The sequence below is a fragment of the Cyprinus carpio genome, chromosome B17, assembly GCF_018340385.1.
Source record: "Cyprinus carpio isolate SPL01 chromosome B17, ASM1834038v1, whole genome shotgun sequence".
Taxonomy (NCBI): domain Eukaryota; kingdom Metazoa; phylum Chordata; class Actinopteri; order Cypriniformes; family Cyprinidae; genus Cyprinus; species Cyprinus carpio.
The window spans coordinates 4,451,238-4,465,983 of NC_056613.1; the positions used below are offsets into that span (position 1 = coordinate 4,451,238).

The 14,746-nt window shown below is 37.7% G+C and overlaps 4 non-coding genes across 4 annotated transcripts; all 4 read left to right on the forward strand.

Moving 5' to 3' along the window:
• The first annotated feature begins 1,420 nt into the window (after nt 1-1,420).
• Nucleotides 1,421-1,503, forward strand: trnal-uaa. Its single transcript has one exon. It is a non-coding gene; the product is annotated as a tRNA-Leu (tRNA).
• A 315-nt stretch (nt 1,504-1,818) lies between these two features.
• Nucleotides 1,819-1,901, forward strand: trnal-uaa. The gene has a single exon. It is a non-coding gene; the product is annotated as a tRNA-Leu (tRNA).
• A 4,011-nt stretch (nt 1,902-5,912) lies between these two features.
• On the forward strand, nt 5,913-5,995 carry trnal-uaa. Its single transcript has one exon. It is a non-coding gene; the product is annotated as a tRNA-Leu (tRNA).
• Nucleotides 5,996-7,491: 1,496 nt separating this feature from the next.
• On the forward strand, nt 7,492-7,574 carry trnal-uaa. Its single transcript has one exon. It is a non-coding gene; the product is annotated as a tRNA-Leu (tRNA).
• The last annotated feature ends 7,172 nt before the right edge of the window (nt 7,575-14,746 follow it).

Below are 14,746 nucleotides of genomic sequence, written 5' to 3' on the forward strand. Positions count from 1 at the left end.
AGATTTAGGGTATTATTTAGTTAAGCAACTTTTATTTCCAAACTACCATGATGTATGAGACCAATGTAATGAAAGGTTGCTAGATTCATGTACATCTGTTTCAGATAAAACTGAATGTGCTTTTAGCACCACAAACTGGATATTTCACTTTAAAAGTATTGCAAAACATGCAAGAAGCAACATATTGTCATAATGCAAAAATGTGGTCACAGGCACATTTTTCCGACGACCCTGAGTTGTATTTTCAAATAGTTCCTTTATAAATTGTTCATCATGTTCAAGTAAAGTGGATGGTGTAGTCTTTATTTAAATTAAAATTAAATTATAAATTGGTTAGCAGAACTCCAACACCTCAACTGCTAACATCAGCAGGTTAACTGTTAACACTCTGATACAGTGGACAAATATAAATGGTTTACACGTATCAAGTATATCAAATGCAGTGAAATGAGAATAATTCATCAGCAAACAATGTGCAACAGAACAACAGCTGCTCCATGCAACCCCTCCTAATCAAGCACAAAGCCCTTTTTGTGGGCATATATATATGGTTTATGTTTCTACCCAGAGCTTTTGACAGATATACTGGTGTGGCAACAATGAAAGGAGCTTTCTTTTAAGAAGATTCAATCAATAAATTGATACGTTCCAGAAAACACTGTTGTTTACAGCTTTTTGGAGGAGAGCTATAAAGAGGAGTAGATGAAAAAGGCTTTGGCTTGATTTATGAACCAAGAGGAGCTTATAAAATATACTCAGATCTGTTGGCCTTTACAGTAATTCCAGTCAAAAAACATGAGCAAGGACACATCATGCTGTTATTGCTCTAGAGCAGATGTCCTTCAGCACTGATCACACAATCACTGCTGCATGACATGTGACATATGAAGGACACTTAAGTGCACTACATTCTATAAATGAAGATTTTGCACTTGAAAAATAATATATATATAAACAGGAATGCCAGTATGAAACAATCATTTTGCGATGCAATGCACTTTGAGCTGAATTGAGTGTGAAAAGGAAACAGACAGACAGAGACAGATTGAAAAGAGAGCAGGTTAAGATTGCAGTTCTTATCTTCCTCAAGAGGAATTTAAAGACTTGCCTCAGATAAACTCACAGAGATGACCGCACTGCATCCTGGAGTCAGACTCATCTGCTCTAGCACTTATATAGACCAGAACGTGACATATGGCATCTGACAAAGATATCAAGTATCATAAATAACAATGTGAAAATACTTTTTCCAAGTCTCATAAGAAACCGAGAAGAGTTTACCAGGATGTCAGAGTGGTTAAGGCATTGAACTTAAGATCCAATAGACAAATGTCTGCATAGATTTTTAACTCCATTCCTAGTAGATCAATGAGAACTTTAAATAGAACATATAAATGTGTTTCCTGTTCCCAACAGAACAACCAGGATGGCCGAGTGGTTAAGGCGTTGGACTTAAGATCCAATGGACACATGTCCTCGTGGGTTCGAACCCCACTCCTGGTAAAATGTTGCCACATTTAAATATTGATGTTGAGATCAGTGCTCCAACAAACTAGATTCTCAAAGTAACCACTGTATAAGAAAAAAAAAGGGTTTTAGCATGTGATCAGCATCACAGAGCAAATGCACAATCTGTCAAAAGATTGTGTGGGACTTAAGATCCAATGGACAAATGTCTGCATAGGTTTTAAACTCCATTCCTAGTAGATCAATGAGAACTTTAAATAGAACATATAAATGTGTTTCCTGTATAAAAAATAAATAAATAAAAAAGGTACCTGTAAATGGAACAAAGGGCGTTTTAGGCACAACAGAACAACCAGGATGGCCGAGTGGTTAAGGCGTTGGACTTAAGATCCAATGGACACATGTCCTCGTGGGTTCAAACCCCACTCCTGGTAAAATGTTGCCACATTTAAATATTGATGTTGAGATCAGTGCTCCAACAAACTAGATTCTCAAAGTAACCACTGTATAAGAAAAAAAAGGGTTTTAGCAAATGCACAATCTATCAAATGATTGTGTGGGACTTAAGATCCAATGGACAAATGTCCTAATGGGTTCAAACCCCACTCCTGGTAGGGAAGAGAATTTTAGAAGCAATGTAATAAAAAAAAAAAATTAAAAAAAACAATAAATGATCTGAAGTCAGTCCATGAATTAGGGAAATTAACTAATATTACATTGTTGGTGAGCACTTAAGTGAATCATAAATTTAGGCTACTGTATATGTATGTGTTCTGTTGGGACCCTCTATAATCACAATAAAAACGAAAAGTATATGGTAAAACCATCAGTTTCTACTAACATCATCTGTTCTGATGTTTTACTTCTAATGTTCACTGACATGGGACTGACTTACAGCTTAAGGTTTCTTTCACTTTTCCTGTTCAGTTTTAGCACCCTATTCGTCCAGCGCTGAGGCGGAGGTGTTTAGTGTCTGCTCCAGGTGCTGTTACGAGGGCCAGGCCCGGGTAGAGCGAGGGGCCACCCCGGATAGCATAAACAAACAGACCCCAGAAAGCCTGCTGTTTTGATAATGTCCATGATTAGCTCAGGTGCTGGGTTATGACCCTGCCGGACCCACAGGCCTGGCGGGGGCTGCGTGTGTTTTCCTTTTTTTCTTCGACAAGGAAAAGATGCAGCTGCTTTTACTAGGCCGGATCCCCTGACACAGAACAATCTAAACCAGAAGCCCCTGACAGCACAGACTGAAAGGAAATGAAAATTGTAGTTTTGTAGCATTTAGTTTATTAGATTAAATATGCCAGTATACACCTAAAAACGTACTAAATATACTTTAAGCTCATTTAAAAATCATTCTTTTGTTATAAAGTGTGTGACATTTGATGGTTTTAAAAAACACGATACATCCCGCCCCAACTTCCCATTTTAATATGAAATACATAAGGCTTTCGTTGATAAGTTGATATTACACATTACTTACTTCATCAATAAGAAACAATCAGTACCATAAACTTAACTAGTTTCCACGCTAAAGGTTAAAGGTTCTTCATGGAAACATGAATGTCAAAAAAGAACCTTTATTTTATAGATTGTACAGATTTTACATTAACCTTTGCTTGCTCTATGCACATTCAATAAATACCCCCCCCCCCCAACAAAATTCTATTTTAGATACCTTTAGAAATAAATAAACATCTAGTGGGCCAAAAAAAAAAAAACTGGAACAAAAATAACTCTTGCTATTTGATGAAAGAATGAATCAATATACACACAAACCACCCAGATCGCAGCAATCAGATGTGGGGTGAGTACTGCTGGAGGGAATGTAATGTGTACCCACCACTCTCTGTTATTGCATACTGAAAAGAGAAAGAAAGAATGGACCGTGAGTTTGGAGTTTGTGTTGTGCTCATGGACCAGCTGTGTAAATCTCTCACTGTCCTTCTCAGGGGGAGCACAGACTCATTTTTAGAAACACTGGTATTCCAGTAACTTAAGCGCATTCTTCAGGCATGTAACTGAAGAGATCAAGAACTGCAAAAGAGCACTGTTCAATCCCCATTCAACACAGACTGAAGCTCTCAGGTGGCCTGAAATAGGTAAAGAGGTCGTTAAGGAAACGAGGAGGCTGTGCATATAAATAGCTCAAGTTATTGAGTCTCCAATAAACCAGCTCCTTTCTGTCTGTCTAACTCATCTTCCTCCATCCCTGTGACATTTATTGGAAAAGAAGTAGTGTGTTATATTGATTCGCAGCACCCTGCGGTAAGTGAACCCTTCCCCCGTGACCTGTCAGGTATGACAGACAAAAGAAGAGAAAAAAAAAGCAGAAAAAAGAATTAAGCTCATGCTGGGAATTACTCGTCTACAATATCAAGAAATCATTCGCACCAAAAAGCCACTGCAATTACCCAACAAGAGCCCTCAGAGAAAATAATGACTGCTTGCACTTCAAAGGCGACTATCTGGCCCCCCACTTTCAATAAGATCCAGCAGGGTTTTTAGGAGATGCTGCCCCTGCTGATGGAGAAGCCATGGAAAAGCAGGAACAATTGAACACTCATTAGCATGGCAAAGGTCTGCTCATTACAAGGAATCATTAGAGCTGCTCTCAGATGAAAGTCTGCTCGGACTCCACATAAGGAGGTGTCCACTAAAAAGAAGTGTTTGGCAGAAACGAGGTTAGGATAAGAAACTGAGGATAAATCCCCCCACACCCGAATCAAATGATTTGCCATGTCTGGTCTGCCAAAAGATGCTATACAGCATCAATAAACACACCAGTCAACATATCAACCATGAAACTAAAAAAAGCTTATAAAAATTGTATATATAATTTATATACCATATTTATTATATATATATATATATATAAAAAACTGTTAATATCTTTATTTATTTAGGTCCAGTAATATATCTTTATATTTTGATATTTTTTTTAGATTTTACATTTTACATTTTAGCTGAAGCATGAACCATTCGGGGATTTATTTCATTAATTTAATTTTGAAAAACCTATGACAACCCATTGTGACAACTTACCCCATATAATGTGACATCACTGCTCTGCTGTTGAGACATATTGCGACAAAAGGTCAATGTGTGTTCAAGTCAGCTTTTTTGTGGCCATGACTTTAAAGTGTGCATCTAAAACAGAAATTTACTTTAAGAAATATTTGTTGGAGTAAAACGACAACTAACCCCATGTCTCTCGTATTTGCCAGTTCATCAAACCCATCAGATGAAACAACAACTATATCACAAAAATATAAAGACCCATTATGATTTTCTTGTTTTCAACACCAAGAATAAGATGCCACATGGAATTCTAGAGTTGCACACACAAATAACTAAAACATAACTAAAATAATAAAACTTTTGTATTTTTAGCTAAATTTATGGTAAAATGGTCAGAAGATAAATGATTTTTCGTTGGTAAACTGTTTATATCTCTCTTTTTTTAAGCATGCCAAAAAAGGTCAGTCTGTTGTTCTTACATTGCAGTTTTAATCACTATGATGTTACATTCCTAAAAAATAATTTCAAAATGCCCTTTTTATTTGCCAAAAGCCATTTTTTACTCCCATCTAGTTCTCGGTGAGTATTGATTTTGGACCCTGCATGTACACACAGACCACCACTGCCATAACCACGAAAGCGCAGCAGTAATCTCCTTCCCCCAGAGCTGCAAAGTCATTATCAGCTGTCCAGGTCTTACTTATGAGCTCCAAGCTCCCAAGAGACACTGAAATAAGTGTGCTGGTCAGTGGGGGAGGTGAGGGCCGGTGGGGTCCCGCTCCTAAACGTGGGGCCGAGGAGGAACAGAGGGATTCAAAATAATGAAGGATCTTTGAAGAGCTTGAGATGGAGGGATGATGGCTCTTTGAGGTTTGCCTGGGCACTGAAGGGCTTTTGTGTAGAAACCTTCTGCTAGAACAGTTCACGTTACTGCAGGACAATGGCTGGTTAAACTGCGCACAGAAAGAGGTTAATCCACAAAGAATAGGCCGGTGGCCGGTAAAGCTAGTGACACAGGGCCTGGAGAAAAGCATTAGTCAATAAAGCACTAATTAAAGTGTTTGCTTGTCGAGCCGTGCAGAAGGCGATCAAAGCTGAACATGGCCGTGTCACAAATGGGGAAGATGCTTAAGGGGACGCATTCATTTCGCATTAAGGACGGATAAGAACACACACTGAGCAGCTGCACAACCAATTAAGAAATCCAGTGTTTGGATTTTTTAATTTGGAAGAAAACAAATTTGCCCCACATAGTGATGAGGCTGTATGTGGTTGTTACCAACAAACTAGTTCCATTGGACAAATCCAATTGTTGCAGTCGTCCTCAAGGGTTTTAAACCCCACTTCTGGTAGATCACAGTTTGGTTTCCTACAGTGGTTAAGAAGTACCTAAAGAAGGAACAAAGGGGTTTCAATGTAACAAAGGGACCAGGATGGCCGAGTGGTTAAGGCGTTGGACTTAAGATCCAATGGACAAATGTCCTCGTGGGTTCGAACCCCACTCCTGGTAGATCAATGTGAATTTTAAACAAAATATAGTAATGTGGTTATGTAATGAACAGCTTGGTTTCTGAATAAGCTGTAAAGGGAACACAGTGGATTGCAACATCTCGAAGTGTCCAGGATGGCCAAGGGGTTAAGGCCTTACACTTATGATCCAATAGACAAATGTTTGAACCCCAGTCCTAGTAGTTTGTTGCAACATTTAAATATGTTGTGGTTGCCAACAAGGTGGTTCTGAAATACTTGTATAAGAAACAAAGAAAACAAGACATAGTCATCAGGATGGCCGAGTGGTTAAGGTGTTGGATTTAAGATCCAATGGGCAAATGTCCTTGTGGGTTTAACCCACACTCCTGGTAAAAAAAATAAAAAATACTTTAGATAAAAGTATTTGCAAAAGAAAAAGAAATGGAAACGAAAACATACATCAGCAACTAAAAAGAAAAAAAACCCCACTAGACTTGAGGCTTTTAAGCAAGACTTCAAATCAGTGTTTGCCACAAGGAAGACAGATTATTGGTAAAATATTCACATAAGATCAAACTTGCCAGTGTGCCAAGGTCATTTTAATAACCAGATGTTTGTTTTTTTCTCAGAAACCTCTTTCCCTGCCCTCCCATGTGTACTGCGGATGTGTGTTTCTGCCGAAACAGGTTTCGTCTCACATGAGCACTTCACTACATGAGTGCTAATAAGAGCCATGTCAGGAGGGACACCTGCAGTTTCAGAAAGAATGAGGAACTGATCCCAGCGACTGACAGGTTGTATATAGATGCTATCCACACCTTCTACAGAGTCAGTGTAGATCTCTCTGTCGCTATGGCACCCCTGCAATATTAAGCCACCAGAAACCATGGTTACTGACTTATGTGTGCTTTCCATCCCCACAAGACTGGGGATGATTTAATGAATGCAGTCATTTCATTGCATTCAAAAGCAATTTCATGTGATTTACAAACAATAAATGATATTTTTCCATCAAGGACTAGTGTCACATTACTTTCACATAAGTCAGGCATTCATTTAAAGATTATGGCATAACTGTGTTTTCTAAATGTCTTTCTTTGAATAATTTGCTGCACACAATTCTAATTTGCCCACACTTTCATTTTGCAAGTAATGAGATCAAATCCATTCATTCAGAATATGTAGTCAATGTCCAGCATATTGGACACCATAATAACTTTCCAATACTGGGCAAAAAGAAATACTTGGAAATTATGGCAGATCATTGCATTTGATACATTCATGCATATGCTGTGTACATTCACTCATTCATTTACTAGCATAATATGGAAAGGTTGAGTAAATATGGTCACATTTAGAACAACACCTGAAGACAACACTATACATTTGATGCCATCAGCATACAGATCAACCTTTAAACGCCCTCCCATGGAGAAAGATGCTTTGTGTGTTCATACAGTAATGCTGCTCTGCTGTTTAAGCACTCCTACAGTGCTCCTGTGAAAGACACAAAGAGGTTATTAGCATCAAACAGGGACCAGGATGGCCGAGTGGTTAAGGCGTTGGACTTAAGATCCAATGGACAAATGTCCTCGTGGGTTCGAACCCCACTCCTGGTAGTCCAGTTCAATCTTTAGAAAATTAAGTTGTTCTGCAGGTGTGTTTCTGAAGCAGCCAGTTAAATAAAGAAAGGGCTTTTTGGCATTGCACAGGCTTGTCGGTCCAGATGGTGTAGTTACAGCATTTACCAGCAGAGACTAACTGGGCTGTGCTAACCAGCCAGACCTTAAACCACTGACATTGTGTATATTATGTGTAATCTGGATCACGTAATCAGATTCCAAAAATGAAGCACTCGTAATTAGATTAAATCACATTTTAAAACACCTGGAATTAGACTACAGTTACTTTTTTATTGATTACATGTTTACATATTTTCACACAATAGCAATAAATTATTCATTATTTATCAATTCTCTCTAATTTTGTCTTTTTCATCTTTTAAATGTTCCTCTCTAAAATACCCTACCGCTTATATTTTCTTTTTACTCACAAACCCCCCTGCAGTTCTGTACACACCCCAGTTTGGGAAACCTTGATGTAATGTTCAATGCAATTCATGTTGTCAACACTGAATGGAATATATTTTCTTTGCATTTTAAAATCTGTATGGTACAAGATTATCCTATTTAAATCAATGAAATAAATGAGTTGGGTCAAAAGTAATCTAAATCTAATAAAAAAAAAATAGTCTGATTATTTTACCTAAAATGTGAAGTGTAATGGATTACGTTTCTAACTAAAACTTTTGTCATGTAGCCTAATTTGCGATCAGCAACGGATTACAATTTGATAAGTAATCTACTCGGCTCTAATGATAAATATAGGTTGCATCTTGAAAGATGGAAAGGCTACTTTCAGTATCTGATCTTTAAGACCTAAACACAATTTTAGTCAAATGTTAAACAACAAACATAGGTTTAGATCAGATTTTGCATGTTTTTGCTTCAAAGTACTAAACGTTTTTTTGAGCAAAGCCATTACATTCAGATGCCAAGTGATTGCCCATGGTTCCCTTTCTAACAAGCATTTTGTAAAATCATACAGTGGTTTGTTGCCAGGCAATAGCTTTAGTGGCATGTTATTACAGCTCAAATAGATGGTTTTAACAAGTGTCCACATAATAATCCACACTTATTTTCTGGTGCCTCACTGAGGCAACTATGCTGGTTTATTGACTGCCCACCCATCCTGAAAAGAACTGTGATGAAAGTATTTAAAATGTAAATGTAAATCCATATTTGCCCACCTTTGTTCTATCCATTAGTTAACAATGATTAACATTAGCTGCTTGGAATTAGTAATTATCCAGACATATCCAAACGTAACTCATTCATTAGATGTTTTTTTTCTCTTCACCACCTTCAGTTACAAATTTTTCTTTGTGCAGTTTTCCTCAAGCACATCTGCCACAGCCCCAAATACAGTCCCTTGTTGTGACTGTACTGCACAGGAGCATCCATAAATTGGGCAAACCTGAGTGTGCCCTGGTTTGGGGGGGGGGTCACCAATAAAGGTCCACTTCCCTTTGGTTGTGGGGTGCTGAACAGCAGGACAGGTCTGGTTTTTCTCACCCTGCCTTCCCATCTGACAACAAATAAACAGCCAGAGGTCTTTAATGTGCCATACAGATGACACCTCCAATCTCTTCCTTCAAAAAGAGTTCAGGAAGCTTTGGGTGTCAAGACAAATATTATGGCAGTGGAGCTTCATTTGGCGTGTGTCTGAGGAGGCTTGAGTCTTTCTTTCTAACCTGTGCGTGAGCTGAAGGAAGAGTGTGGGAGTGAAACAAACAAGAGGAACCATCTGTCTGGTGGACAGCTCTACATTTGGTCAAACACTGGTTTATGTGGAACTGAGACTTTAATGAAGAGTCATCATTGGTAAAACAGTGAACAACACATCTATCTATCTATCATCTACCCATCCATCCATCCATCCATCCATCCATCCATCTATCTATCTATCTATCTATCTGTATAAGCCCTATAAACCTTCAAATCTCAAGGTCTTTTGTGTTTTGTCATCATTGAAAGGTAGTACTGACATATTGAGCTTTTCTCCCCAAAATTCTATGTCTATTGCAATTCTGCATATGGTTTAAAAATAAATAACATATGAGAAACAAACCATGTTTGTTAGTCACCAGAAATGAGGATTACTTATTGATTACTGCTTGAAAACACCACTTATTTTTTTTCTTTCTTCAAATCTAGCTTTTCCTTTTACTGTTAATAAAATAAAATAAAATAAAATAAAATTTTTAGGTACACCACTTTTCATTGTGGGAAAATCACTGACCTGCATAACAACAAATGGCTTACTGCTTTATTCTTTGACTTTGGTCTATTTCATAATTTGGAAATCACCAGTGGCAAAATCGCTGTACTGCATAATATAATATCAATAATATCAATATAGCTTATTGTTTTATTTTATGACAACTTCAAATATGACTTATTCAACTATCTATTTCACAGGGGATAATGCTGTATAAGGTAAAGAATGCTGAGCAATATCATTTCCCCTCAGTGATGTTATGTAGAACAGGTCTATTCTTTGTTTTATCTAGCCAGCAGGTATCTTCAAACCTGATTAACACCTTGACCAATTATGCAGATAAATTTGTGAAAACATTTGCCTCCCCACGAGGTGCTGTGAAATGAGATTACACCCAAACTAATTATAAATAACTCCCCAAAATACTCTAATCAGATAACAGCTCTGCGGCACACTTAATCTTCACAGGAAATGGAATTAATCTAGAAGGATCTGAATCACTCAGGCACCGTTTCGCATGTCTCAGACTGTGCCACGCTTTTCCACAGTCTCTCATCACAATATGTGAAATAAGACCTGTCATTTAAACCAAAGGCTACGTTTATTAGGAGCCAGCCTGTCTCATCAGCGCAATTGAAAAAACATGGCCAGAGCACTCAAGTGCTGGCACTGAAAGAGACCAGGTCCGTTCCCATTCGCCTGCGGGACAGACACGGAGACGGGAACCGGTGCAGCCAGAATGGGAAAGAGAGGATTAGCATGTGGCGTGGTCTCTGACCACCTCATTTCCTTCCCCGAAGCAATCTCCGTCTTCATCTCTCGCCTGCAGCTACGCATGCTATCGCTTGCCATCTTTATGTCTCTGAGTGTCATAGCTTTCTATTTTCCACTCCACCCAACATTATGTACCACTGACATCTGAACAGACCCATTTCTTGTCCTGGCTAATGGCCAATGCTGTTTTAGGATGATTTAGAAGGCTTCACTTCTTGTCTCTTGGTGGGTATTTTAAGGCACCGAGCGAACTTGATAATACCATTAATCATCAAGTGTTGTGTAAGGCATAGGTTTCGTACCTCAGTTCTCAAGTCAAGGCCAAATAGAGACTTATGAGCGTGTAAGCTCTGCAGATGGGAATAGCATACTACCTATACTATTTCTGCAGTATGCAGCATGTATATTTTGCAGAGCTTGCAAAAGTATGGAAGTACTGAATCAATAAGATCTGTGCTTTACTATATCATACTGGAGAAAGCTATCTATTAGCTTTTTCTATTCATCACAAACAATAAACATATGACATGATGATCAATATGTGCAACAGAGCACACATACAGTATGCCCCAATGCAATGCGCTCAACTTTTCTCCTTTTTATATCACACTGGAAGTAATATAATCTGAAATGTCCTTCTTGAATCATTCCTGTGATGGGAAAGATGAATTTTTAGCATTACTCCGGTCTTCAAAAATCCTTCTAACAAGCTGATTTGAAACTTTTTTTCTTATGATCAGTGCTATTAACAGTTGAGCTGATTCTTTGATGAATAGAAAGTTTAAAAGTTTTGTTCAAACTTTTGGTAGTGTAAATTATCCCACTGAATTGAACACAACTGGTTATGCATTTAACGAATTACTCTCTCAGCTCGTGTTTCATGAATAAGGCCTATAGCCGGTGTGATTTATTTCCGGGAGGGTTCTGGAAATGCATGTCCCCTCTCAATCTCTGAACCCTGTGGCCTGAGAATGGAGGGGAACTCATGAAATATGAAGTAGATTGATGGATTTAAAATTACAGGGATTAGGTGCAAATAAGAAACCTTGCTCGGTCTGCTTTAGCTTCTCCCAGTCTGTTAAATCACTTGAATTAGTCTAATGGTCTTTATTGACGTCCGTTTAGCCTGTATCACGCAGTGGAAAAAGCATGCTTGACTTGCAGCGTGCCATGCAGTAGCGGGTACTACAAATTAAGACTGCCTTCCTCTCCCAGCCAACCCACTTTTCCTAACATGAGGCTTTTCCATGCTGGAAAACTGCTCAGTCAGCTCTAGAGTTGCAAAACAAACAGCTCAGTTTGTGTTGACCTGTGGCTCTGATCAGTCTCCTGAACCATTACATTCTCAATGGGCTTAATCTCCATTTTTGGAGAGGGGTGTAAACTACCCCCCTTCAGTAACCCCACTGGCCCCTGCCTGTACTTACTTCCAGCATTCCTGCTGAGAAGCTGGTTTCCAAGGCAACCGCAGTAAGCATGGATGACTGCAACCATGCAGTTGTCTTTTGTCCTTTTGCTTGATGGGATAATAACAAGGCCGATCACCTTGCTTCTGAAACACACGGGGAGTTGCTCTGATTGGCGACAGCTTGTGCATGCTTAAACATAGCTGGCAGAAGGCATCGCTCATTGTCACAAACGTGCCAAAATCAGACAGATGAAATACATCCCACTTGGATTCAGTCTCTATCACTCTTCCTTTGAGATAACCTTGAGCCTTAAAGGAACAGTTCACCCAAAAATGGAAATTCCATCTTTTACTCACCCTAATCTTGTTCCAAACCTATAATATGGGTAATCTTCGAAACCCAAATTAAGATATTTTTTATGAAACCTGAGATGTTTCTGTCCCTCCATTGAAGATCCAGGTAACAAAAACAAAGAGATCCAAAATGGCCTTAAAGGCATCATAAAATGTATCCATATGAATAGAACGGATTAAGTCTTGTGAAGAGCTATGATTTAGGATTAATGTAGGATTTTATTTATTTACATCTACACAATGATCGAAACATACATAGAGCCATAGCCATAGAATACGCAGGGGATGTGGGGGACGGGTCCCCTCACTTTTAATAAAATGTAAATTTGTCCCCACAGAGATTTAAATGCAAAGAGAACAGATAGTCTATGCATGACCTGATATTTTATTTGGATTGTGGATCGCTAAACACCTCTCAGATTTCATTAAAATATCTTAATTTGCGTCATGAAGTCTTATGGGTTTGGAATGACATGAGGGTGAGCAATTAATGGCAGAATATTCATTTCTGGGTGAACTATGTCTTTAAAAATTTCATTTTTTGGTCATATTTTACTCATCTTTTACCTCATGTCATTCCAAAACTGTATGATTTTTTTTTCTCTATTATTTGTCTCTTTCTCTCTACATCACAAAAAGAAGATATTTTGAAGAATGTTTCAACTCCTTTTGTTCATACAGTAGAAGTCAATGGGTTCCAAAACATCTGTGACTTGATACACTGTATGGACAGAAAACACATAGACATTTTTCAGAATATCTTCATTTATATTTCACAAAAGTTCTTTTCCCTCCTTTTTTTAAACTGACATTTAATATACAGTAGGTCAAGGATGACAAACACCTATGCTCATATTTCTCTGTCAATCTCATACATACCTGCTTGCCTATGTCTTGGCTTCATCTACTGCCACTGAGGCGGCAGACCATCACATCATTGATTGATCATTTGTGATCTTGTTCGATGATTCATTCTGATCACTCATCAGCTCATGGCATGCTAAAAACAACCAAAGAGACAATGTCAGTGAGTCATATTTCTATCATTTTTATTCAGTGCCAAATGCAACTGATAACCCTATTGTGCGTTGGTGACATGTCACGACTTGCCCCAGCTGCCAGATACAGACGTACCTAATTAACTTCCAGTCGAGGGAACATGAAAGTTTCAGGGTGCATTTCACCAGCAGCACATGCAACCCAACGAGGGGTGGATAAATTGGCTGTGGGCCGCTCTCTATCCCACACTCCTCTCAGGAGGCCTGTGGAGACAGGTAAGCCTGTATTACCATCTGGGCTCTTACAAGGAGAAAGAGCCTCCATTTTTATTTAGCGGCAACTTCTAATTGGGCGACTTCCTTTCAGGGTGGCCAGGAGGGAATTTGGTTCGTTGGAAAATTCATTTAGACAGCCAAGATCATGTTTTGCTACAAGCCAAAGATACTGGAATATTATATACGCAAATGATTAGATGTCAGATAGTGACTTGCGCTTCAAAGTCTTGAAATATGATATATGAAATACAAAAAAAAAAAAAATAATCAAGTATAGAAAGATTCAAAAATGCAAAATGACTTAAATAATTGTATTTTTTGAATTTCATATATATATATATATATATATACAGTAGTATACAGAGTTCATTTGCAAAAACAGAAAACTCAGTTTTTAACAATTTTCAACAAGTTTAACAATTTTGCCTTCCAATTAATCTCAATCAAACTGCATTTTGATTATTTTGATTAGGTAAAAATAACAAAAAAAAAAAAAAAAAAAAATACTAGCCAGCTAACACAATAAAAAAAATAACAACATGATAAAAAACATGATTTTTTAAATTAAATAATGGGGTTAACTATTTTTGCAAATAAACTTTACATTTTAAATATATTAAAATAGAAAACAGTTATTTTAAATTGTAATAATATTAATAACTTAATCATATTTACTGTGTTGTGATCCAATAAATGTGGCCTTGGTGAGCATAAGAGAAGTTCACAATTTGACAGACCCCAAACCTTTAAATAATATATTATATTATTTTCTATCTTTAAATGCATTTAAAGGGTTAGTTCATCCAAAAATGAAAAATCTATCATTAATTACTCATTCTCATGTCATTCCAAACCTGTAAGACCTTCGTTCATCTTCGGAACACAAATTAAGATATTTTTGATGAAATCCGAGAGCTTTCTGACCCTCCCATAGACAGAAGGGTAGTAAAGACATTGTTAAAATAGAACTTGTGACATCAGTGGTTCAACCTTGATTTTATCAAAACAAAAATAATGACTCTATTCAACAATTTCATAAAGTGTGACAATTTCTTATAATAATATGACAAATTTCTGAGGAAAAACACCAAGCAACCACATAGCAATGCATCTAAGAACACAACACCAAATGCATAGCACC